Source organism: Sorex araneus, chromosome 1 (assembly GCF_027595985.1).
Source record: "Sorex araneus isolate mSorAra2 chromosome 1, mSorAra2.pri, whole genome shotgun sequence".
Taxonomy (NCBI): domain Eukaryota; kingdom Metazoa; phylum Chordata; class Mammalia; order Eulipotyphla; family Soricidae; genus Sorex; species Sorex araneus.
Genome location: NC_073302.1, coordinates 209,907,632 through 209,933,688, shown reverse-complemented (window position 1 = coordinate 209,933,688; position 26,057 = coordinate 209,907,632).

Here is a 26,057-nt window from a genome sequence, read left to right as displayed (position 1 = left end):
AAGTGTTTGTGACAACAAGTATTATAGAGTCAATATTATAGATACAATATTGCTATTATATCCATTATTTAATTTAGCCCTCTATATCTTCATCTCTATCTAACCTGTGTCTATCTATTGAACATAATTTTAGGTGTTTCAGATAAGAAATGGCTGAAGCAGACATATCTTCTGATCTCAAAAACACTGTTTAGTTGGTAAGCCAGTCATTGAACTAATATTTGCATAGTTAATTTAGTTTACTTTTTAACTGTGATTAATGATCCAAAGCAACAGGGTGCTATGAAAGTAGTTGACAGAAAAATGTGCTTTACCTGAAGTAAGCACATGTGTATATGTATTTACAAAGAAACTTTTATTTAAGAACATAGATTCTCCTTAAAGGTTCTCTATCATTTTAAATTACAGTTGGATATAAAATGGAATATTTTAAGCTCAGATTAGTAGTTGGGAGTAATCATAAATCAAACAAAATGTTATCATGAACTATCCCAGAATGATATGTAAGAGGGTAGAGATGAAAGACGGAGACGGTCTCAAAGTTATTGTTTAAAATATGAATATTTGCATATTTGCTTCTATAAATGCATTATTTAATTGAAATTCACAAGGTATGTGAACTTGTAGCTACCTCCCTTAAGCAATAAGTGGGTCATTCTTTATGTTCTTGATATATCTGAATATCTTTCATTTGATTTTTTTAATGGTGAATTCATTTAGTGAAGGAATCAGTGGTAAAAACTGCCTTTCATTTTATGCTGTGTAATATGATTGATAGAATTCTGGTTATTGATAACTTAGTGGAAAATATAATTCATCTAAAAGAGAAAAAAGAGTTTTAAGTTCTTTGTTACATTAAAACAAATAGTTGAAATGCTTATTATTGCAGGTGCTTATACATTTAACACTTTGTTTTGCCTACTTTCTTATGCTCAATGAAGATATTTCCTTTAAATACATGTGAAACCATCCTAATAAATATGTTCATGCTATTTTTGCAGGGTGATAGGTGATAGAACTGCAGAAGTTTGTACTGGTAAATGCAAACTATATATTTTTTTCATTACCTAAAATATTACTATGTGTGCTAAGTGGTCTCTCTCTGACTACAGATCCCATATACACTGTAACACCTGAGGAAAAGTCAATCCAAACTCAAAACAAAATCTAGCATACAGCCTGAAAATAATGCAACTGGAATTTCAAACGACAGTTCTTCTGACATAAAACCTTTACACATTCAACTTGTTCAGGTCTAGTTTGGCCATGTAACTATTTAATATTCTGTTGTATCCATGTATAATTTAGCAACTAAACTCTACCTTCAAACTGTATTTTGTGTCTCCTGCTTGCTTTAGCTTGTTTAGTTACTTATGCATTATTAGTTTTCAACATCATCCAACATCCATTATCTCTAGATGAAAAGTAATTTTACAGGCTTTGATTGCCACCCCTCATCACCTGGGAAGAATCAGATAATTTAATTTCATTGAAAATATTTCCAACCTGTAAACCTGATTGTCTCTTCATAAATCAAATGTCTTTCTTATTTTATGGTTGTTTCTATGCCTAAATAAATAAATAAATATGGAAAGATTAAGGATGAGAAAGTTTCTGGATGATGTGACTTGTAAACCTTGATAACTGGACAACTTTTTTGAAGACTGTATTGTTCCTTATGTCCATTGTAACCATACAGGAAATTCTAATATCCTGTTTTAAAAAGGAATCTCAGTCAGTGAGTTGGTGATAGGTATGCCTTTTGTGTAGGTAAAATCAGAAATAAATGTGCATTAAATGAGTGTAGCTTTACATACTGAGAACATAGATATACAAAAGTGTGTAAAAAGACATATAACTTGCTATAAATAAAATAAATCTTAGGAAAATTCCACTCCGTACACTCTTCCTTTTTCACATATCTTGCTTATGTGAACCTATAAAAATAATATATAGGAACATATTTTTGCTACAATAACCTACAGCTTAACATAATGAAAAGTGTTTTGAATTTTATGTAAAATATACAATGTTCTTAGGCACTATTGTTCACACTAACTTTATTTAAAATAAACATTAACATTTTTGCAATATACAGTTTATTTGACATAGACCATTTATTCAAATAGAAAGTTAAGCATGGATACATTATTTCCTCATATTCTAAGAGTCTTCTTTACATGGCTCCAGGGCTTTTATTTACATTTATATCTATTGATGTTTTGGGGGCCCCACGTGGTGCAATGGATGCAACTGGGACTGCCCACATGCAAGCAAGTGGCTGAAACTCAGGACTGTCAGCCTAAATTTAATAATTTTACATTACTGACACATATCAGATGTTTTTAAGTAGTACTGGAGCCAGTATTGCTGATTTCATCTCATATTGCAGAGAGAATTTAGAGAAATGTTTCTTAATATGTTTCAACAATGTTATTATTTTTATTTGAATTAATTCCCATGCAACATATGAAATATTCATTATAGGATGAAATGGATATCTGGTCACCTAGGGAATGTTACAGAATTATATTATTAAATTAGAAAAAAAAACACCAAAGGGTTTCATCATTTTCTTTTATTCTCTAATAATGTTTTTAGCTCATTTTATCTTGATAGAGTTTATATTATTGATACAATGGATTATGATGAATATACACGCATAAATATACTTTATTTTTCTTTAAATTATATAAAAACTATCATAGACAATGTGATATTAGGTGTTTAGAATGCACTTTTAGGAAAAGAAAAATATGATTTTCAATAAATTGTAAATAAAGAGCACAAATGCATATATCATTTAGAATCTTTATTTATAATTAAACTTCCTTTGGCAATGTGGTATTAATGACAGTTTTACTGACAACATAGTTTTGTTTTAAAATTAAATTAGTTTAAATAGCTCCCTATAGTTCTATTTTTGTGAAACATTTACATTACAAACAATAAAGCTCGTGTAACAGTATAGAAATTACCCAAATCATTAAGATTTTACTGTTTCAGTATTTCATTTTGTAGGGAGAAAATTTGATCCCAAATTACTAACCTGCTGTTATTAAAGGCAGATAGTTGACTGTGACTGAAATTTAAACTTTACATATGACTAGATGCTAAAGGGAAAGTTTGAATGTGACAACTACTTCAATAAGGGTAATTTCATGTTATTTTGAGCTAGAACAGAAAACTATGAGCTATAGTCAAAGGGAAACCAGCAAAAAATTATATTAACTATCATCTAAATTGTTATTTTCCGGTACTAATTTAATTGTTTCTTTCTGATGCATATGCAAGAGTTTCTGAAACCTTCAGACCCCTGTGGTTTAATATAAATCCCAAAATATTAAAAGCATTTTGTAGAAAACTAGAAAGAAGATGAGACACTTCAAGATTCAACATAATTTTAAATGTGCATATTTTAAACAACTTCAAGAAATTACCCTTTCCTTACTCCTAGTGGAGCAAAAAATAAGACAACAAACAAAACATCCTCAAATCTTTACTTTGTCTTACTTTTGCTTTCATTTAACTCTATGACAATAGTTTTTATAACTGGTTTGTAAAATTATGGCATGTTGAAAAAATTAAGCAGCAGATGGACTTGAGGCTATAAAATTCAAAAGTCATATTTACCAGATATTTTAAGCAAACAAAATAATGAATCCCAACAAATATGTAGATAGGACAGTGAGTAGAGTTTTAATTCATTCTCCCTCTTCTAATTCCCAAATCATGTGTTATTCCTGCATTTACAAAGTTAAGACATTTATGGGGGCTGGAGTGATAGCACAGCAGGCGGGGTGTTTGCCTTGCTTGCGGCTGACCCGGGTTCGATTCCCAGCATCCCATATGGTCCCCCGAGCACCGCCAGGAGTAATTCCTGAGTGCATGAGCCAGGAGTGACCCCTGTGCATCGCCGGGTGTGACTCAAAAAAACCAAAAACAAAACAAAACAATACAAAGTTAAGACATTCAAGTTAATGAGGCATGTGGTATAACTATTTAAAAGGTTTAACAAGAAACCAAAGAGCCTATGGCTTATGCAAAACACAGAAAGAACAATCCCTATTTCATTTGTATTACACTTGTATTCCTTAAAATACATGGGGTAGGATTTTGCTGAGCTTTTCAAATTATAGGTAACATCTTTGAAAGTTTGTCTGATTACAACGAAAGTGACAGATAATTTTGAATCAGGGAGATCAAATCTGACATCACGATTATGCCGAATACTTGCAGTATGTAAGTTTTGTTGTCAAAAAGTCTTGACCAAAAGTTTTGGTATAAATAAAGGATCCAGGTGCCCCAAAACAGCGCAGCATATAAAATGCTTGCCTTGCACACAGCCAACCAGGGTTTTATCACTGGCACCATATGGTGTCCTCTGAGTGGGGCCAGGAGTAATACCAGAGCAGAGATGGATGTGACAAAACAACTTCACACCCACCCAATACCTATCCCTAATCCCACTCAAAGGGAACTGATGCAGCAGTACTGAGGTGGATCTCTATTGGTCCATAGTTTCCAGGTTCTTTAAAATTTTAAAGAATGAAAGGGGCTGGAGAAATAGCACAGTGGGTAGGGTGTTTGCCTGGCACACGGCCAACCTGGGTTCGAGTCCCAGCATCCCATATGGTCCCCTGAGCACTGCCAGGGGGTAATTCCTGAGTGCACAGCCAGGAGTAAACCCTGTGCATCGACAGGTATGACCCAAAAAGAAAAAAAAGAATATATTTCTGTTTTCCTAATTTTGGCTCATTTCACTCAGTATCACCCTCTCCATGTCCATCCATTTATAAGCAAATTTTATGACTATTTTTCCTGGTGTCTATGTAATATTCCACTGTATAGATATACCATAGTTTCTTTATTCAGTTGTCTGTGTTTGGGCACTCAGGTTGTTTCCAGATTCTGGTTATTGTATATAGTCCTGCAATGAATATAGAAGTACAGGTGAGTTCACTCATCTGTAGGATATAAAAGAGGATTTATTTGGATATGCAGATAAAAATTCAAGTAGATAATACTTTAAATATATGAAATTTAATGGAATATTCCTCAGTAATATATATAATGAATTATTTTTACCATTTGGAAAGGTGTAAATTATATTGATCAAAATATTTCCTTTTTGAAAAAAAAAACACAAAAAACTAGGGGGCTGGAGTGATAGCACAGTGGGTAGGGGCTTTTGCCTTGCACACTGCCAACCCGAGTTTGATTCCCAGCATCCCATATGGTCCCCTGAGCACTGCCAGGGGTGATTCCTGAGTGTAGAGCCAGGAGTGACCCCTGGGTGTGACCCAAAAAAGCAAAAAAAGAAAAATTTGCTGTTTGATAAAACACAGATATTTTAGTTTTTTTTTAACAAAGTGACAAGTGTCAATGAATTTTTTTGAAATTGAATGTTAATAAACATTAATATTTACAAATGGTTATAAATTTATGTCAGTTCACAAAGATATAAGATATAATATTTGAAATTAGTGATTACAATTTTATAAATGTATACAGACTTATTGGATTTAAACAAATATTCATGAGATAGAGCCAAGATTTCCAAATAGGAATATATGTATTCACATTCAACTGTAACTACAGTAACTCAATATTCAAACTTGAATTATTCTATATAATAATTAACCTGAAATCCAGGCCAAAGTTTTCACAGAAAGGGACAAAAGGCTAATATTCAAATGAATCAGAGACAGAAAGATGCCTTTGGAAGGAAAAACAAGACTAACAAGAAACAAATTATTAAGTGTTCAATTGCAGATTTTTATCCTAAGGACATAAAGTGCAGTTATTACAGCAAATATGTTATGTCCCAGTACTTTGGTCAGATCTCATACTTGTAAAACTAAATTTTCTGAATCCTTAGAATATTGGGGTCACAAAGATCACTACACCTCCAAAATTTTGAAGAAGCTTTTTTCTACTTTTCGAATTCAATCAACATGGTATACACAGTTACAAACTTGTTCATGTTTAGTTTTTAGGCATACAATGTCCCAATACCCTTTCTTATACCAGTGTATATTTCCCACTACCAGTATCTTCACTTTTCCCATCACCCTTCCCCATACTGTCTGACAGTTTTCTTCTCTCTCTCTCTCTCTCTCTCTCTCTCTCTCTCTCTCTCTCTCTCTCTCTCTCTCTCTTCTCTCTCTCTCTGTTTTTAGCCATTCTGGTTTGTAATACAGGTATTGAAGGTTGTCATGTATATTCCTTTAGCTTCTTTCAGCACTCAGTTCTTGTGTAGAATAATCATTGCCAATTCATTATCATATGGGTCAGTCTTTGTTGATTTATACTGTCTCTGAGTATTATTCACATACTATTTTTAATTTTTATATATTGCAAATGAGCACATTAATTCTTTTTTCTCTCCACCTCTGACATCTCACTCAGAATGACACTCTCTATGACCATCCATATATAAGCAAATTTCATGACTTCATTAAGAAAATCACTCCTTTTTTTAAATTGAATCGTCATGTGATAGTTGCAAAACTTTGATAATTGAATTTTAGCCATAAAATGATCAAACACCCATACCTCCACCAGTGTACATTTTCCACCACCAATGTCCCTGGTATTTTGCTACCCCATCCCTATCCCTTCCCTGCTTCTATCACAGAAAATTTCTCTCTCTTTGGGGGCATTATGGGTTGCAATACAGATACATAGAGGCCATCATGTTTGGTTCTTTGTCTACTTTCAGCAAACATCTCCCATCCCAAGCAATCCATCAAAGCATAAAAAAAAATATTAATTCCTGAGTCATACCAAAAACATAACAGTGCATATTTGATTGGCATTAGCTTCTACCATCCATAGATTTTTTATGTGCAAGTGTTTTCATTTATGTAAAATAAGTGCAGAAGAATGTGATTGCTGGGTCACATACTGTGTATTTAACTTTGTAAGAAGACACCATGTCATTTCTCAGCTTGTCTTTAACATTTTGCCTTCTACTTGTGACAATTCTAGGTGCATCACATACTTATCATTTTATGTTGTTACTTGATATTGTACTTTATGAAATGAATTAGCATCAATTAATTTAAGGAAAATATTTTCAGGAGCATTCTGATTTTTATAATGGTATAAATTTCTATTTCCTAAAAATGTTTAATATATTTTTCATGCTCACTATACCTATCATTATATTCTCTTTGGTAAAGTCCTCTTTTTTTTCACTTTTATTTAGTATTGAGTTGTGTTTCTTACTATTGCATATCTTAATATATTTTAATAAGTATTTAGTATTTAATTTTCTATCTATACCTATATTTTGTCATATTTTGGTTGTTTCAGTTTCTTTCACAAACCAATATTATCTAGTGTTTAATTTGCCCACTTAATACAATTTTTAAGGAATTAGGTTTTGTTGTCATGTCAAAGAACATATGTAAGAAAATAATCTGACTCCACGTCATGAATATTTTTGTATTTCTTTCTGAACTTTAATATTTTTCTGTACATTTTCATCTCTTATTATTTTTGACTTATTATTCATATATGTACAGGTCAGGTTGTAGAATAGGTCTGTTTCATCCAACAATATTTATAGCAAAGGGACATTACCTCATTGCCATCTGTTTTACTCACATCTTTATCCATTCTCTCACTCTTCCTCTCATTCTTTCTCTCTCTCTCTTCCTCTCTCTCTCATTCTCACAACGCACACACATACATATTCAAACTTATTTACAATGTCTGAGCGAAAGTTTGGAAAGGTAGTTATAAAGCCTCAAAATAAGTAAGAGGATATTCAGTGGATTGATGAGAATTGTAACTTGTAATTACTTATGAATTAGGAAAATATGAATAGAGATTTTGAGACCAAAAAATTCCCTAGAATCTGGATTCCATAACAGATAAACATAGAACATTTAAACATAAACTTTACTTGTGGTTCTTCAAATGATAATGCATGCTATGCTCATATGTTCCCATTCAAAAGTTTTCTTTTTCTCTCTGTACAACTGGTAAAGTGAATATGCATACAACATATGATGCAAACATGGTCTTATTTAATGTTTATTACAATACACAGATATACATACAAGTACCTTGGGTTGATTCTTAAAATACATGTGTAAACTGATACAACATACTTGCATATGCTTATATATCAATTCCTTTTAGGATAGTATTTCTTTAAGGATATGCCTGTGTAATGCTCCTATTGGGGGCATTAAAAAGATAACATGATGTTAATATAGACATTTTGAAGCCTATGATCATTCTATGCTGCTAAGAACAGAAAAATCAATATGCACAATTTGAAAAAGACAAGGATATAGTATGTGAGAGAACTGAGTAATCTGAGGTTATCAAGACTGGATGATCTTCTTTATTCAATTATAATGCTGCATGTCTGATTCAAATTTATTATTGCAACCTCAGTGCTACAGAAAGGTTTGTTTTCATAGTAGTTAACAACAATTTTTGTTCAAACTGCACAATTTATTGTTTAGTTTGGTGCGCAATTCAGATTTTGGCGAACATTTTTCTCTAAAGAAGATCAGAATATTACTAGGTTTTTTTGTATATCATGTTTACCATGAAGACAACCTTAGTTTTATTATGTACTTCTCATGTGTTTTTTGTTGTTGTTGTTGTTACTATTGGAATTTCTTACTTCCATTTCCTCTACTCTTAATTGTTGCTCTTATAATGTTCAGGTTTATAGTATTTACTACACTGTCCATAGACTTGATTGTGGGCAACACACAAACCTAGTTGCAGTGCATTGGAAACCAAATGCTTGTGGTGGTGCAGGGGACCACAGCAGCAGAGCCAGCAATCATATTCTTTGGGAAGATGATGCAGTGCCAGGAATGGATCATTCAGCCTCACACCTGCAGGGCAAGGAGGAATCTACCTCTGAGACACATCTCTGGGGCATAAATTAGAGAATGTTTTAATTCACTGGATTAGAGTCAACACTAATGAGTAAGAACACTGAAAGAACTTTTATTTAATCCTTAGATTGTTAATATTAGAACCTAAAACTTAATGGTCTTCCTACTTAAAATAGTCATTTTATTTATTTAATTTTTAATGTTTTTTTGCTTTTATGGATCACACCCAGTGATGCACAGGTTTTACTCCTGGCTCATGCACCCAGGAATTACTCAGGCGATCTGAGTAATTACTCAGTACTCAGGGGACCATATGGGATGCTGGAAATTGAACCCAGGTTGGCTGCATGCAAGGCAAATGCCCTACCTACTGTGCTATTGCTCCAGCCCCCAAAATAGTCCTTTTATAATAATCTGACCTAGATATGTAAATGATTATTGTTTTAGATCCTGAAGATGCACTTAACTGACATGTCCACCGTTGTCCCCAAAAAACTATATCTGAACACTTTTACCCCAGATAATTTTGAATTTCCTTTATCCCATTTTGCCTCCTGATATAATGAAAGGTAAGACAATATGACAGGAATTCTGTGTCTTTTATATATTAACTTTCATAATGATTCAAACATTAACTGACGGATGGTAGCCAGTGAATGAAAAGTAAATATATTAAAAATTTAAATTAATTAATAACTGAGTATATAAATGGAATGACTTATCAGTATAATTTATATGTGTAACAATTTTATAAATATTATGCTATAATAGGAAACAGAACTTGTAATATTGGTGAAGTATATCCCTTGCCATTCTCCCAATTTTGTTTATAAGACTTTTGAATCTGTAATAAAAAAAAGTCCTTTTTCTGGTAAATAAAATTATCCGATTCCGCAACAACTTTGTACATACTAGTAGTTCTTTATTGTGACAAATCAATCAACCCAAGACATGGTGGCCTAAAACAGCAACCATTTCACAAGTGTTTGTCAGCATCCTGTGCTATGCTTAGCTGAAGGTATGTGAGAGGCCAAGGATTCTTAAAATGCCCATCCATGCATTTTTCAATTGCGGTTATAACTATATTTAAAGTAGTTTTGCCCAGACAGGGGGAAAAATTCCAGCAGCAAGATAACACAATGCTCACTGTGTAAATACCTGACAAACTTTTATTAGTCCAAAACCCTAGTGACCTTGTGGCCAAATTAAGTTCTAGATCCAAAGCAGAGTCCATAAGTATGACATAAACAGAGGGAATTTTGCTTCACTGTGGGGCTCTTGGTGTAAACTCTAATATGAAATACATTATTTTGCACAGCCTAAACTGTATGTTATAGTGAAACTATGTCTCATTTACTAAAGATTCTACTGAGACATAAAGCAGGGAAATGCCACAAAATTTCTTCTATTACTGCAATAAACTAAATCAAGACTTTTGGCAAACATTTATATACTATTATTTTACTGGAGGTATAATTGGATTCTTAAATGAAATAAATTTGAATTCACCTAACACTGTAGCACTGTCATCCCATTGTTCATCAATTTGCTCGAGAAGGCACCAGTAACGTCTCCATTGTGAGACTTCTTGTTACTGTTTTTGGCATATTGAAAACGGCACAGGTAGCTTGCCAGACTCTGCTGTAAGGGTGAGATACTCTTGGTAGCTTGCCAGGCCCTCCAAGAGGAACAGAGGAATCAAACCCAGGTCAGCCGCGTGCAAGGCAAACGCTCTACCCGCTGTGCTATCGCTCTAGTCCTTAGTAAATCTGATTGCAGAAATTTACAAATAAGATCTATGGAATCATACAGTCCAGTGTCTGTCAATCTTGTTATACCTGCAGGCAACTGTAGTTCATAGCGGTCCAATGACCCATTTATAACCAAGGCAGTAACACAGTGGTTTTCAATCTATATACTCACAAACCAGAAGCAGTCTGTGGATCCTAGAACCGCTGTGGTGTTGGGTTGAACTCGGAGACTTTCCATGGGATAAGAATACATAATATTTCATTCCTGAGAAGACTTAATATACATGCCATTAAGAAAAAGTGAAAACTGGAGAGTGAAACGGACCCTCTGCGCCTAAAGACTTTGATTCCAGAGACCTTCTAACACATTTTGGCATCCAGCGCAGCTTCTTACAGCAATGCACTGGGACTGTGAGCTGAGCTACAACTCCGAGCTGCCCGGGGATGGATCTTTCCTCTCCACCCTGTTTTTCTGCATGGAAAATGGCGGTGGCAGCAATATCCACGTGGTGAGAGCCATCTTCTAAGACTCCTAACCCAGAGGTATACGGTTTTTACACTTGGGGCTCCTAGGGAATCATGGAAAATGGGTGTAACCGGCCTGCCCTGGGCCCAGATAAATTGGGAGCTGCTGAGTGGTGAAACAGACCCTTTGCACCTAAAGACTTTGATTCCAGAGACCTTCTAACACATTTTGGCACCCAGCGCAGTTTCTTACAGCAATGCACTGGGACTGTGAGATGGGCTATGCAGTTTCTGGCAGAATTTTCCCTGGACTTTATACAGAATTCCAAAACCGCTCGGAAGCTGCCACAGCTGTGCGACTTAACATCTCTTAATTGTCAGCAATGTGAAACGGTTCCTTTTTTAGCAGGTCTGACTTTGAGGGGGAACTCCAAATAATTACACTGAGTTTTTTGTTGAAATATTGAAGGTAGTCAAAGTAGCAGCCATTTCTCTAGCCTGAACTAAGCAAAAGCCCCACGCCAGCTGAGAAGAGGAAATATCCCTCTTTCCCGGTTGTTTCCCATTTTGGGGGAGAAATGCGGTGTGCGTCCACCATACTATGAGGCATGGGAAGGGGGATGAGGGGGGGAAAAAAGGAAAAGGAAAAAGAAAAAAAAATAATTATGTACTTGGAGCAGTGGGGCTACATATCTCTTCATTCTAAGCAATGGAAAACTAATTATCAAATGCTTCCTTGGTAGAAGGTCTGTCCTTCTTAGGGGGAAACTCCAACAACAATAGTGAGTTTTGTGTTGAAATATGGAATGTAATCAAGGTAAAGAGAAAATGAAGTGAAATTCATCAGTTATGCAGTTGGGGTGAGGGGGCGGGGGCGGGAAGTATATTGGGGTTTTGGTGGTGGAATATGGGCATTGGTGAAGGGATGGGTGTTTGAATGTTGTAAAACTGAGACATAAGCCTGAGTACTTGATAACTTTCCACATGGTGAGTCAATAAAAAAATAAAAAATAAATAAAAAGTGAAAACTAAATTTTTATTTTTAATAAATAGATTATCATTATCATTTTATGAAGGATACATATAACAGAATTCATCTAGATTTGAGTAAATCCCAATAATTCAATGAATTTCAAATTCTCCCTAAAAATAGAACACCAAAAAAGGGTGGTGGTCCATCTTATGAAAACTTATGAATACTCTGAGTTAGGGGCTAAATAACTATTTATATACTGTTTCACTGTATCACTGTCATCCTGTTGTTCATCTATTTGCTACTGTTTTTGGCAGATCTAATACACCATGGGTAGCTTGCCAGGCTCTGCTGTGCGAGATTCTGCATCGCTTCTTCTGGGAGCTTTGTTTTATAGTCTCTGGATCTTGGCCACTGTTGAGATTACACAACGCAGAGGCAGTTTGGGGTGTGGTTGCAAAGCTACTAGAAAAACGGGGATCTGGGTGAAGGAGGCCCAGTCCTGATCCAAGCAGGCTTGCAGATCTCAGCCACGAGTCCTGCATGCCTGGGTTCCTCTGTCGGTTCCTTCATGGGTGAGGCACATCTGAGCATGTGGAGAGTGGCCTTGAGCATGGCTGCAGCTGGGTCTGGAGGTTTTCGGCTGCCGGGGCTCTGCTCAGGGCAGGGAGGGAAACTCAACCCGCCCCCTCAAGGGGGCCTCGGTGAAGACAGTCTGGTGTGGGGGCAGGAAATAAATATAAATATTACATAAATATAGATATAAATATATAGAGTTTTTTATATATATATATATATACTACATATAGTTAATTTTAACTATCTAGATAAATCACGGGATTTACCTATTTGTCGGTTTTTATTTATTTATTAATAGTTCCATACAACAGCAGCTGAGAACTTGAATTTCTTCCCAGTATTGCTCTTTTTGAGGACTTCAGGGGTTAGACTCAGGGCCCTTTATACATTTATACATCCAAGACATGATTTCTATTACTTTGGCACATATCTCTGCCCCTATAGCATGCCTCTTTCTGATTGCAATGTCTTTAATTATTTAGAGTCTAAGATAAGGTAAGCTTCCCTATCAAAAGTGGTAAACATTTATCAAATAGTTATGTATTATATAAATTATGAGTTATGTACTATGTAACTTATTAGGCTATTAAGTATGAATTTGACAAACTTTTATCCTGGATGCCATATAATCAAATTCCCATTTATAACATTGCTCATAATAGGAAATATGTTCTTATTTCTAAAAGTCTAGGAAATTACCCTTGGACACTCAATCTGATTAGAAGTTAGAGGATTGTCTGAGAGAGAGTTGTAGAGAACTTTTTATGGTACTTACAAATTACATACATATGCATATACATATACAAACATATCTATTTTTTATAATAGAATAAGGTTTTTTTACAACATTTTTTTCTTTTGTTTTTTTACTTTTTTTTTTTTTTTTTTTTTTTTTTTGCTTTTTGGGTCACACCTGGCGATGCACAGGGGTTACTCCTGGCTCTGCACTCAGGAATTACCCCTGGCCATGCTCAGGGGACCATATGGGATGCTGGGATTTGAACCCGGGTCGGCCGCGTGCAAGGCAAACGCCCTACCCGCTGTGCTATCTCTCCAGCCCCTTGTTTTTTTACTTTTTTAATGTAGACAAAATCCATGGCTAGTGATACAATTCTAGGTTGAAAATAATTAGATAACAAATCTCCAATATTAAAACACAAAATTTAAAGTTCAATTTTTTAAATTTTTTTTTTGCTTTTTGGGTGACACCCAGCATTGCACAGGGGTTACTCCTGGCTCATGCACTCAGGAATTACTCCTGGCAATGCTCAGGGGACCCCCATATGGAATGCTGGGAATTGAACCCAGGTTGGCTGCATGCAAGGCAAACACCCTACCCGCTGGGCTATCACTCCAGCCCCTAAAGTTCAATTTCTTATATAAAAATTGTTATGTTTCACAACAGGGTTGTTAAATCATTGTCTGAGGATGTACTGATCTGTTTATTTTTAACTCAGCCTTTTGTGTTACAGTTGGATTCTTTCTTACTTTCTTTTCCAACTTCCTTTCAGTTCCTACTGAAATTTCAGTGTTGAGGAATTTAGAGCTTTAGGATGTATGGTCTGGGCAGTGAGGTGATATGGCAGTGGCTGTGGGAGGCGAATGTGGCTTCCAGGGATTCCAGAAGTTGGGGAGGGAGTTGAAGCAGTCTCCCCATTCCAGGAAGACACCAGTTTAAGCCTGAGCATGGGAGTAAATAAATTTTTTCTTTATCTTTTTCTTTATTTTTTTTAAATTGAATCACCATGAATTACAAAGTTATAAAGATATTTATGATTAAGTTTCAGGACGATCTTGTCCTAGCACCAATCCCTTCATCAACACTCATTATCTTTAACCCGTGTCCTCAGTTTCCCTCCCACCCCTCAGTCTGCCTTTACAGCAGGCACTTTTCCCCTCCATTGTTCTGTAGCGCTCCCTTCGCTAACTTGTCTATCCTAACCCCTAGGCTGATGCCACAACTACTCATGGTGACCAGTTCTCCCGCTCTTTGTTTCTATTGTCACCTGGTGTTTTATATTTCCCTGTGATGTTTCCTTGTGTCCCATATATGAGAGAAACCATTCTGAGTCTGCTCCTCTTCCTCTCGATGAGTTCACTCAACATGACACTCTCCATATTGATCCATGTTGCAGGATCAACATGGATTTTTAAAATATATCCTTTTTTTTTTGATGGTTGGAAGGATCGTTTGGGATGGTAGATAGGTGCTGAAAGTAGACTATTGACCAAACATGATGGCTGCTTAGTACCTATATTGCAAATTATAACACCCAAAAGGAGAGAGAAAGAGGGAATGTGTCTGCCACAGAGGTAGAGGTAGGAAGGGGTGGGCATGGCAGAGGGATACTAGGAACATTGTTGGTGGAGAATGGGCACTGGTTTGGTTGAAACCAGCAATCTCTGAGTGCAAAGCCAGGAGTAATCCCTGTGCATCGCTGGGTGTGACCCAAAAAGCCCTAAGCAGAGCACCAACGCTTAAAACCTTCAGAACCTAGCCGCAGCCATACTCAAGGCCACTCTTCACATGCTCGGATGAGCCTCACGCATGAAAGAACTGGCAGAGGAACCCAAGTATGCGGGACCCGTGGCTGAAATCTCCAAGCCTGCTCAGATCGGGACTGGGCCTCCTCCACCCAGATCCCTATTTTTCCAGTAGCTTGGCAGTCACACCCAAAAACTGCCATCAGCACCATGTAATCTAATCAATGGCGAAGATCCAGAGACTATAAAACAAAGATCCCAGAAGAGAGTGACACAATTTTTCCTCTTGGAGATCCTGGGAAGCTACCAAGTGTGTCCAGCTCGCATGACAGAGCCTAGCAAGTTACCTGTAACATATTCGATATGCCAAAAAGAGTAACAATAATGGGCCTCATTCCCCTGACCCTAAAAGAACCCCCAGTGCAACCATGTAGGGAAGGACAAGTAAGGAGAAGCTGCTAAAACCCCTTCATGTTCCTGGAGCAAGCAGATGCCATTAGGCTACACTAGCACACAACAGGGATGAATGGAGACATTACTGGCATCCACTTGAGCAAATCAATGAACCAGAGGATGACAGTGATACAGTGATACAGTGATATATTATATAGATTCAATCTTACACTTAGGGCTTTAATCCATTTTGATTTGACTTTTGTGCTTAGCATTAGAAAGAAGTCTGAGGTCACTTTTTGTTTATGTATAAATGTGGTCAACCAGTTTTCCCAACACCATTTATTGAAGATTTCACTTCTCTACTATTTTTAATTCTTCTATCAAAGACTTTGATTTAGATGTGAGGATCTATCTCTGGATTTTCTGTTCCATCTGAGGGGTCATATACATTGGGGTTTATCTCTAGATTTTCTGCTCTATTTCATTAGTCTGAGAGTCTGTTCTTATTCTAATACCACACAGTTTTAATTACTATTGTTTTATAGTAAAGTATGAAGTTAAGTAAAAGGATACCTCTTATCTTCTTTTTTCTAGATAGTTGTTTTAGCTATTCTGTATGGGGGTGGGTTATTGTTCCATCTACATTTCACAGTGATTGGTATATTTCTTTGAAAGATGTCGTGGTGTCAAGGGTATCCTTATAGGGACTTCACTGAACCTGTATAATGCTTTGGGAAGTATTGACATTTTTACAATATCAATCTTTCCTGTCTAAGAGCAAGGCATGTATTTCAATTTTCTTGTGTCCTCTTATTTCTTGAAGAAGTGTTTTGTAGTTTTCTTTTATATCCTACTTTATTTATTTTTATTTTTTCCATGATTTAAATTTTTTAATTGAATCACAGTGATATACACATATCACAAAGTTTCTCATGATTGGATTTCCATCATATAATGTTCCAACACCCATCTCTTCACTACTGTGCTTTTACCACTACCAATAATCTGTTTCCCTTGTGCTCTCCCATTGTGGCAGGCATTCTCTCTCACTGTCTCTCTCTGTCTCTCTATCTATCTATCTATCTATCTATCTATCTATCTATCTATCTATCTATCTATCTCTTCTTTTGGAGCTTTTGGATTGCCATACAATAATGAAAGTTTATCAGGTATATCGTTTTACCTGTGTCCTTCACCCAACCACGTTAATGTGGCAAGCTTCCAACGATTGACCTGTCCTCCTGGCCCCTATTTACCCTTAACTTGGATATTAGGCTCATATTGTATCCCACAGATGAAGGCAGTCATTCTATGCCTGTCCTCCTTCTGACTCATTTCACTCAATAACTCCCCATGGCAATCCATTTATAAGCAAATTTCATGACAGCTGTGTAATATTCCATTGTGTAGATGTGCCGTAGTTGCTTTATACAGTCATCTCTTCTTGGACACCATTATTCCCCTTTATTTGAAAACTGTGGTTGACAAAGCATTTCATGATGATTTGTTATAGGCTCTAAATATTTCAACACCAATGCCACCACTGTCACCTTCTGTCCAGCATTGTCTTCATTTCCCCACTCTCCCCTTAAGCGTGCCCCATAGCAGTTTGTTGCTGTTAGTTTGAGGTGTGTGTTGAAATGTTTAAATGGCTACTTGGGATTCTGAAAGTACAGCAAGTGAAGAGAGGCTGCCCACCTCAGCTCCAAGAAGATACCAGAGATCTCAGCCTGTGCATCAGGGTACCTGAAATTATTTGCAATCTGACATACCTGAAGAGGATATCATTAAGCCAGTGGAGTTGAGAACTCAGACTGGCTGCAGCCATGGGGTGTGGTTGTAGCTACCCAGGTTTTGGTTGGGAAGGTACTCGACCTGCCCACCTCCTGAGGGTACCCCAGAGTTTTCAGCTGTGCATATTAGTGTTTCTGTGAATTTTAGGTACTTAGCATGCATCCTTCCAGTCCTTAGCTAGGGTCTTCAAGAGGCCTGTCTGGACCGGCTGGCACACTTTGGAGGTCCTACCTAACCTGAGTTCTAAGAGACACAGTTTTAGGCAGTTTCTAGCTGGTCAGGCTGGCACATTTTGATGGCTCCCACCTGTCCTAGTATGAAATAGCATAGTTCTGAGTGTAGCTTCCTAGCTATGAAGTCACAGAGCCTGGATAGGGCCTTACAGGGGGGCCTAGTTGGTCTGGTAGGCACACCATGGGGGAATCCTGCCTGGCTTGTTGGCAATATGGAATTATTCTGCATACAACCTCCTGGAAGGGAATGCATAGGATAATGGGCTCACAAGCTATAACAGGTGTCTTCCTATAACCAACCATTTGGCTGGTGCACTTCAGTGTCTCTGTGCCAATGTGCCCCTCTGAGTGCAACTTCTTACTGTGAATTCACAGGAACAGGGTTGAGCCCTTCCAGGCCCTGGAACTGAGCTTCCAGAGTCTTACCCTGGGCTGGCCGACATACCTCAGGCCTCCTGACTGACATGGGGGTGAAATGGTGCAGTTTTCCAAAACAGAAATTTTTCACAGTTTTGTTTCTTTGTAGAAAGATTCAGTAAAGAGGTAGAGTTGAAACCTTAGAATGGCTGCATCAGTGGGTGACTGTGTGGCTTCTGGGGCTTTGGAAGGGGGGACTTGGTTCACCTCCTTCTAAAAGATACCACAGAGTTTTCACTGAGGGTCAGACTAGTCTTTCTATGAATTTATGTCCTTAGCATGCATTTTCTTTGATGTTCAGTTGTGAATCAGTAGAGCCATCCCTATGGGTGAGGCAACATGGCATTGACTATTGTAGGTCACAATTTTTGATTCCTGTAGTAGTATTAAGTATTATTTATAAAAATAGCCATATTGAAAATAATCCAAATTGACTGCATAGATTTTGGCTATCATCATCATTAGGTCTTTCACATACTTTGTTGATTCTTGAATATTTTGTTATAAAACTATATGTGCACAAATTAAACTCCACCAGGTTATCAAAAATTAATAAATAGGAGGTATAAGTCAAATATTAAGCACTCATTAGCAGTATGAATATGTGGATACAAATAACCATGGTGTATCCTTGACAATTTCTTGTGGTTTTCAGCAAAATCTATGGAATAGAATATTATGTGGTGCTGAACTGTAACTAGCAAAGGAACTCTAGAACCTGAAAGCTCAGTTTTAAGTGGGACAACTTGCCATCAGTAAACTTATTTTTCCTATAAACAAAGTCCTTAAATTGTATAGATGAAATGAACATAATCCAGATTTTCAATCACATAATAAGCACAATGCTTAGGCATCAATTTTTATTAGTAGTAAAGTATAAAGTTGATTTGAATCAGAGAGAGAATATTGTTTGTGAGTCTCTTGCCTTGCATTCATTCCACCCTGGTTTAGTACCTGGCATCACATATAGTTCCCTAAGGCACATCAGTAGGTAATACTTAAGCCAGAAGTAACTCCTAAGCACAGTCTGGTGTGGCCCTAACTAAAACAAAAAGAAAAAACATAAAAATGAACTTTCACTAAGGGGAAAGTTTATAAAAATGAGATAGAGACTGACCATGAAAAAGATAAAATGGAAATAATGATTAAACAAAACAGCCTGAAACAGATGTATAAATAAATTCACATAAATAATAAACCTGTGAAGTAACAAAATAAATTGAAGGTGTAAAAAACTAAAACTAGTTTCCATTTATAAGAATTAAATATATTAAATAATAATTTACAGGGATTATAGTAGATTTGGTAAAACAGAAGAATCAATCTATAACCTAAATTAACCTGACCAGGAATGAGACCCAGAAACAAGATCCTCTGTCTGCCTCCTCCAATCTCTGTGGCCCAGGGATAAAACCCAGACAACCACCCTACCGGCGCCAGAAAAATACCTCATCAGCCGACCTCCACTACCTCCACTGCCCAGCCACCACCACACTCCAGGGTGCATTCTGGACACTCGGGCCGAAACTCGTACATAAGTGAAGCCCCACAGAACCAGGTAAAGCAGAACTTTGTGACCTTGAACTCCAGGTCCAACAAGACCCAGGAATAAGATCCACTGTCTGCCTTCTCCAATCTCCGGTGCTCCAGGGATCAAACCCAGATGATCCACCCTACCCGTGCCAGATAAATACCTCATGGGCAAACCTCCACTAACTCCACTACCCAACTACCGCCACGCTCCAGGCCACTTTCCAGACTGCGCAGTCGCTTCATAGCTGTGCAACACACCGTAAGACATTTAATACTCATTTTTCATAATATTTGCTCCTTATTTGATGGGGCCCAAATATGGTGTGAACCATGGGAACACCTGTAAGGGCAATTAGAGGACACCTAAAGTCCTCCATCCCTCTTGGAGAGCCCAGCAAGCTACCGAGAGTACTCTGCCCACACGGCAGAGCCTGGCAAGCTACCCATGAAGTATTTGATATGGCAAAAACTATAACAACAACTGGTCTTATTCTTCTGACACTAAAAGAGCCCCCAATATGGCAGTGTTAAGAAGGATGAGCAAAGAGAGGCTGATAAAATCTCAGGGATTTTATCAGAGACTGCCAAAACGAAGAAGGACGAAAATGATTGGCTGTATTTGCAACATATGTACACTGGCATCAGAAGCATCCATCGAGGACCTGAAGGTGCAAGCACAGATCAAGTATGACATCATTGGCCTGACCAAAATGAAAAGGCATGGATCACATCAAGCCATTTTCAACACTGGAGAAGAACTGTTCCTTGGGACATGCAACAATAGAGGCATTGGTGGCGTTGGTGTCCTTGTCAACACAAACTTGGCCATGAGCATTGATTCATTCAAATGCCTAACAACCCAAATCAGACAATTACACTTGAATAGATGTGGCTTACTGCCAGCAAGTTCTATCTTTGTTGTCTATGCACCAACATCCAACTATGATGAAGAAGAAATTGAGAAGTTCTACATGGAGCTGGAGAAGTTCTATAAAGAAGACCACACCTTCTACAAGATCATTGTTGGTGATTTTAACACCAACATAGGACCGAGAAGGTCACCTGAAGAACTCCACATCAGGACCCATGGCTTAGAATGGAACAAACAGGGTGAGAGACTGTCTGAGTTCATCATGTTGACCAAGACCAACCACGGTAACTCGCAGTTCCAGAATTCCAAATCTAAACATTGGACATGGGAATATCCTGGTGGACAGTTCCACAACTATATTGACCACATCATATTTTAGATGTCAGTTGTTGTCCCAAAATTCCAAATGGGATCAGACCACCGCCTCCTTTGTCAAAATTCTATTTCTCAGAGGGGGGAGAAAGAACTTCAAAGTTTAAGCTCAAGAAGAGAACTCCCAGAATGACCACCAACTGGAACCTCTTTGGCACTATTGTGGCAACCTGGGAAGATGCCATCGTTGACAACAACAATGAGGAATACGATCGACTGGTTCAGTACCTCCATGACTATGTGAGGAATGTTGAGAGTGGAAAAGCCAGAAACAGACGCCTGTCTTCGGAAACTCTCGAGCTCATTTGCCAACATGGTTTGGCATGAGCCTCGGGCAATCACAAGCTATCGTCCGAGCTGGCAAAGCTGTGCAGAGAAGCGATAAAGGAAAACCTCAAAGAGTGAAGAGCAGCGGTGTTGGCCAAGACAATAGAAGCCAGGAAAAGTATTCGCAACACTCACCTGTCCTTCACCAACTACAAGAGCAAGATGACTACCCTATATCCTGATGGATCTATCACATCTTCCAAAAGGGCAATGGAGAGGATTATTCACGACTTCTACTCTGATCTCTTTGACAGCCGTGTTAATCTGTCCACATATCAAATTCCACAGGATGCATATGTCCTTCCCAAGATCCTCCCTTCTGAAATCTGACACACCATTTCATCAGTAAAGACGCATATAGCACCCGGTCCAGACAAGGTCAAACCCGAACACCTGAAGAATCTGCCACCAGTACTTGTCAATACACTGGCTTGGCTTTTCACATGCTACCTATCAAAATGCAAGGTTCCGTCCCAATGGAAAACCAGCAGGACTGTTCTGTTGTACAAAAAGGGAGACATCCATGACATCAGCAACTATCACCCAATCTGCCTGCTGTCCATAGTCTACAAGTCGTTCACATGAGTCACACTGAATAGAACAGGCAGAACACTAGACTAAGGACAATCATGAGAGCAAACTGTGTTTCGAAATGGATTCAGCATGATCGACCATATCCACACAATAACCAAGCTCACTGAAATTTCACAAGAATTCAAGATGCCACTCTGTACAACGTTCATTGATCTAAAGAAGGCCTTTGATTCTGTGAGACTGAAGCGATTATCGAAGCCCTAGCCAAACAGGGCATTCAAACTCACTACATCAAGGTCCTCTGCAAGTTGTATTACAGATTCACTACCAGGATCTCACCATTCTACAAGGAAGTGATCATTGATGTAAAGAGAGGGGTTCGGCAGGGCAATATCAGTTCACTGAAATTCTTCAGTGCCACCCTCTAGAACGTCATGCAACAACTGGAATGGGAAGCAATGGGAGTGAAGATAGACTCTTGGCAACTACACCACCTCCGCTTCACTGATGACATCATTCTCATAACACCAAACATTAGCCAAATGGCACGAATCGAATTCTGGCTGACTTTGACCGTGAATGTGGAAAGGTGGACTGCAGCTGAATCTCATGAAAACAATGTTCATGGGAAACAGACTAGTTCCTGACGTTTCATTTGCTCTCAACAGAACGAGCATCTCCGAGTGCAGCAGCTATATGTACCTAGATCAAGAACTCAACATGATGAACGACCTGGCACCTGAACTGTGCAGGAGGAAGAGAGCTTCGTGGAATGCCTTCAAAAGCCTCAAAGAAGTTGTTATGAGGACAAGGAACCTCGGGCTAGGGCACATCTTTTTGACTCCTCTGTTCTTGCACTAACATACACCTCAGAGACCTGGGCCCTACAAAAACAGGATAACTCTATTCTCCTAAAGAGGAATTGAAAGAGCTATGCTTGAAGTATCATGTTTCACTCAAGTGAGAGAAGAAATCAGGAGTTCTGACCTCCATTGACGATTGAGGATCAAGGATGCTATCTCTTTTGTTAAGGGATCGAAAATCAGATGGGCCGGACACACGATTTGGAGATGACTGCTGGACTAGGGCCATTACTGACTGGATTCTATGGATCATAGAAAGCATGCCTGGCCACCAACCTATGAGATGGTCAGACTTTTTCATCAAGACCTCGAACGAATGGTTTGAGGCTCTTCATGTTCCTGGAGCGAGCAGATGCCATTGGGCTACACTAGCATGCAACAGGGATGAATGGTGACATTACTGGCGCCCGCTCGAGCAACTTGATGAGCAATGGATGACAAATGATACAAGTGATAGAAAAAATATATATGCATTCTTCTGCTCTATAAGTTTTTTTAATATGGCATGATGAATAAAAGATACTAATTAAAAATACTAAAGAAGCAGCTAAAAAGGTAAAGTGAGGAGAGAAGGAGGAAAAGAGAAGGAAAAAATCATAATTTGGCATCATTGAATTTATTCTGAAGATCTGGAACATGCAATACTATTTATTTCTTATTTTTCTGTTTGTTTGGGGCCACCACTGGTGGTGCTCGTGGTGCTCAGAGATTACACCTGGCTCTGCACTTATCACTTCCAGAGGGCTCGGTGGGACTTATTGAGTGTGGGGTATCGAATCCGGGTCAGCAGCATGCATACAAGGGCCTACCTGCCATACTATTGCTCCATCCCCAAAGCTATTCACTTCTATTCTCAGTATTACTGGTGGTCCTATCCATCTCAAGTTAAAATGATATAAAAAGCATGTAGATTAGTAAAAAATAAGTGAAACATTTCTTCTCTGTTACCTGACATAGAAAGTTATAGTTTACAAAAACTTATGAAGAGTTTTCAAAATAGCTAGAGATTTATAAGTAAAATTTTATAAAGTCACAGGATAAAAGGCAAAAAAGTAATATATTGCTTTTCTCCACATAACAAAGAATTTAAATTTCAATTATCTCTCTACTAAAATATCAAAACTAAAAGTATGGCATTCACTGTATCACTGTATCACTGTCATCCCATTGCTCATCAATTTGCTCGAGCAGGCACCAGTAATGTCTCCACCTTGAGACTTTTTGTTACTGTTTTTGGCCTATAGAATACACCACAGTTAGCTTGCCAGGCTCCGCTGTGCAGGCAAGATACTCTCGGTAGCTTGCCAGACTCTCTGAGAGGGATAGAGGAATCAAACCCGGGTTGGCCATGTGCAAGTTGAACACCGTACCCGCTGCTTATTCATTTGAATTTTGCAATAAATATATAGTCTATACTGTTTAATCACTGAATTGAGAAAAAACATAAACTGAGGTTTTCTTATAGTTCTGACCTACTAATAGCTTTGTTTTCTCAGTTGTCCACAAGTAGTATAGTAAGTAACGAAATGTAAAATATAGTTTAAAGAAGAAAAACCAATGAAAAAAATGTTCTTAGGGAAATATATCAGATGCCAAGAACGGAACCCAGGTCAACAGTGTCAAGGCAAGTGTCCTAGCTCTGTACCATCATTCCAGCCACTCTTAATTCTAGATCTCTGAATAGTATTGGTTAAAATAAAATGAACCTTATGCAAACCTAAAATGTATTTCACAGAATTTCTGTGCAATGTAAGATTTTCTTTGAATGAATACTAGCTTAATAATGCTATTTTAAAGTTTCTGTTATATTTGTCTTAATATAATTATTTCTATTAGTATTTCTGGCAATAAGCTATGCTATTTGTGTATTTATATAAAATCCTGAAGTATACATATATTCACATCTGCATTTTATTTGTATTCATAGTGAATTTCCTGTTTTAAGTATTTTTAAATGTTACACATTAATCTTAATTTACTCTTTGAAATTAGATTTATTAACATTTAATTTTATATTTTGCCATACAAAGGAAATTTTGCAATTACCCTATTCTCAATATTATTGCTGTTAAATTTTAACTCTGAATAATATATCAGGAGATGAGCTATACATTCAGTGGAAGCTGTACATATTAAACTGCACAGGCTTAGTATAAGATTGCTGATAATGTAAAACCATATCTGATAAGTAATAAAATTAAGTCATTATTAGTAGGTACACTTGATTTGAGATGGGAGATGTGTTAATGGCTGTTAAATGAGGTAGAGTGTATAAGGATTTATATTATGAAAGGTGCTTAAATTATTTCAGACATAAATATTACAGTTAACATAATCATGGACCTCTATTCGCAATGCTGTTATTTACCAAGATAACTTTATACATAAGAGCAAAACCGATTCTTACAGAAATATTCTTTTGTGGTTAAAAAAATATGACTTGTTAGTTGAAAACAAAAGGGGATATTAAACAATGAGTTGGAGCTGACATATACCAAAATACAAAAGTATATTCTACATTTCAGAATAAATCATCCTATAGTGTCTGACTACAGAATGTAACACTGTAACACTGTCGTCCCATTGTTCGTCAATTTGCTCAGCGGACACTACTAATGTCTCCATTGTGAAATTTGTTGTTATTGTTTTTGGCATTCGAATATGTCATGAGTAGTTTGCCAGGCTCTGCCGTGCGGGCAGGATACTCCCAATTGCTTGCCTGAGTATATGGATATTAATTCTCAAGTTGAGAATTTGATAAAAAAATTTCTATATTTTTCAAACATTTTCTATATTTTTAGGAAATTTTCAAATAATAGAAGAGTGTATGTTTATTTTGAACTTAACTATAACTTTTACAATTATTTAATGTTAAAAATTTAATTTATAACATGAATTAAACCAAAAATTTGAAACCACTTATCAACATCTTTAGATAAGTAATCCCAACATTTCTACTTTCTTTCTCATACACTTACATTGCTATATGTAGAAAAAAATATATTCAAAGAGGGCAAAGAATCCAAGTGTTAATTTTGGCTCTTGCTAGCTTTGTTTTAATGAAATTTTATTTTGTTATCAAAAAAAGTTTATATTAGTACCTAATGGAGAGCACCTTTTATTTTCAGTTGTGTGCTTAAAAACTATTTAGTGGCACTATTTTAAGTTTTAGTCTTTGGGTTGCTAAATGCAAATGTAATGTTCCTAGTTTGTAGCTTTAGCACTGGTTATATGTGATATATGTTATATTTTGATTATATGTGACATTAAAATAAGATTAATTACAATTAAAGAGAGTTGTAAAATAATTTTCTACTTTTCTTCTTTTAGTGCTGGATCAAACCGAACTGTGCTCCAAGTTGACTCCTAAATCTACTCTGGGGTTACTCTTGACAGTGCTCAGGAAAATGCCTGTGGTAGAATTGGACAGGGTCCTTTCTAAACCATACCTGGAATCTCTTGGGACTTATTCATGGTTAGTCCATTGACTTTTAATTATTTGATACAATTATGTAGATAGAATTTGTTTATTCCATCTGCTAGTCCTAGATCAATGATTTTTGCTACAGCATTCCTTGCACTTTTCATTTTT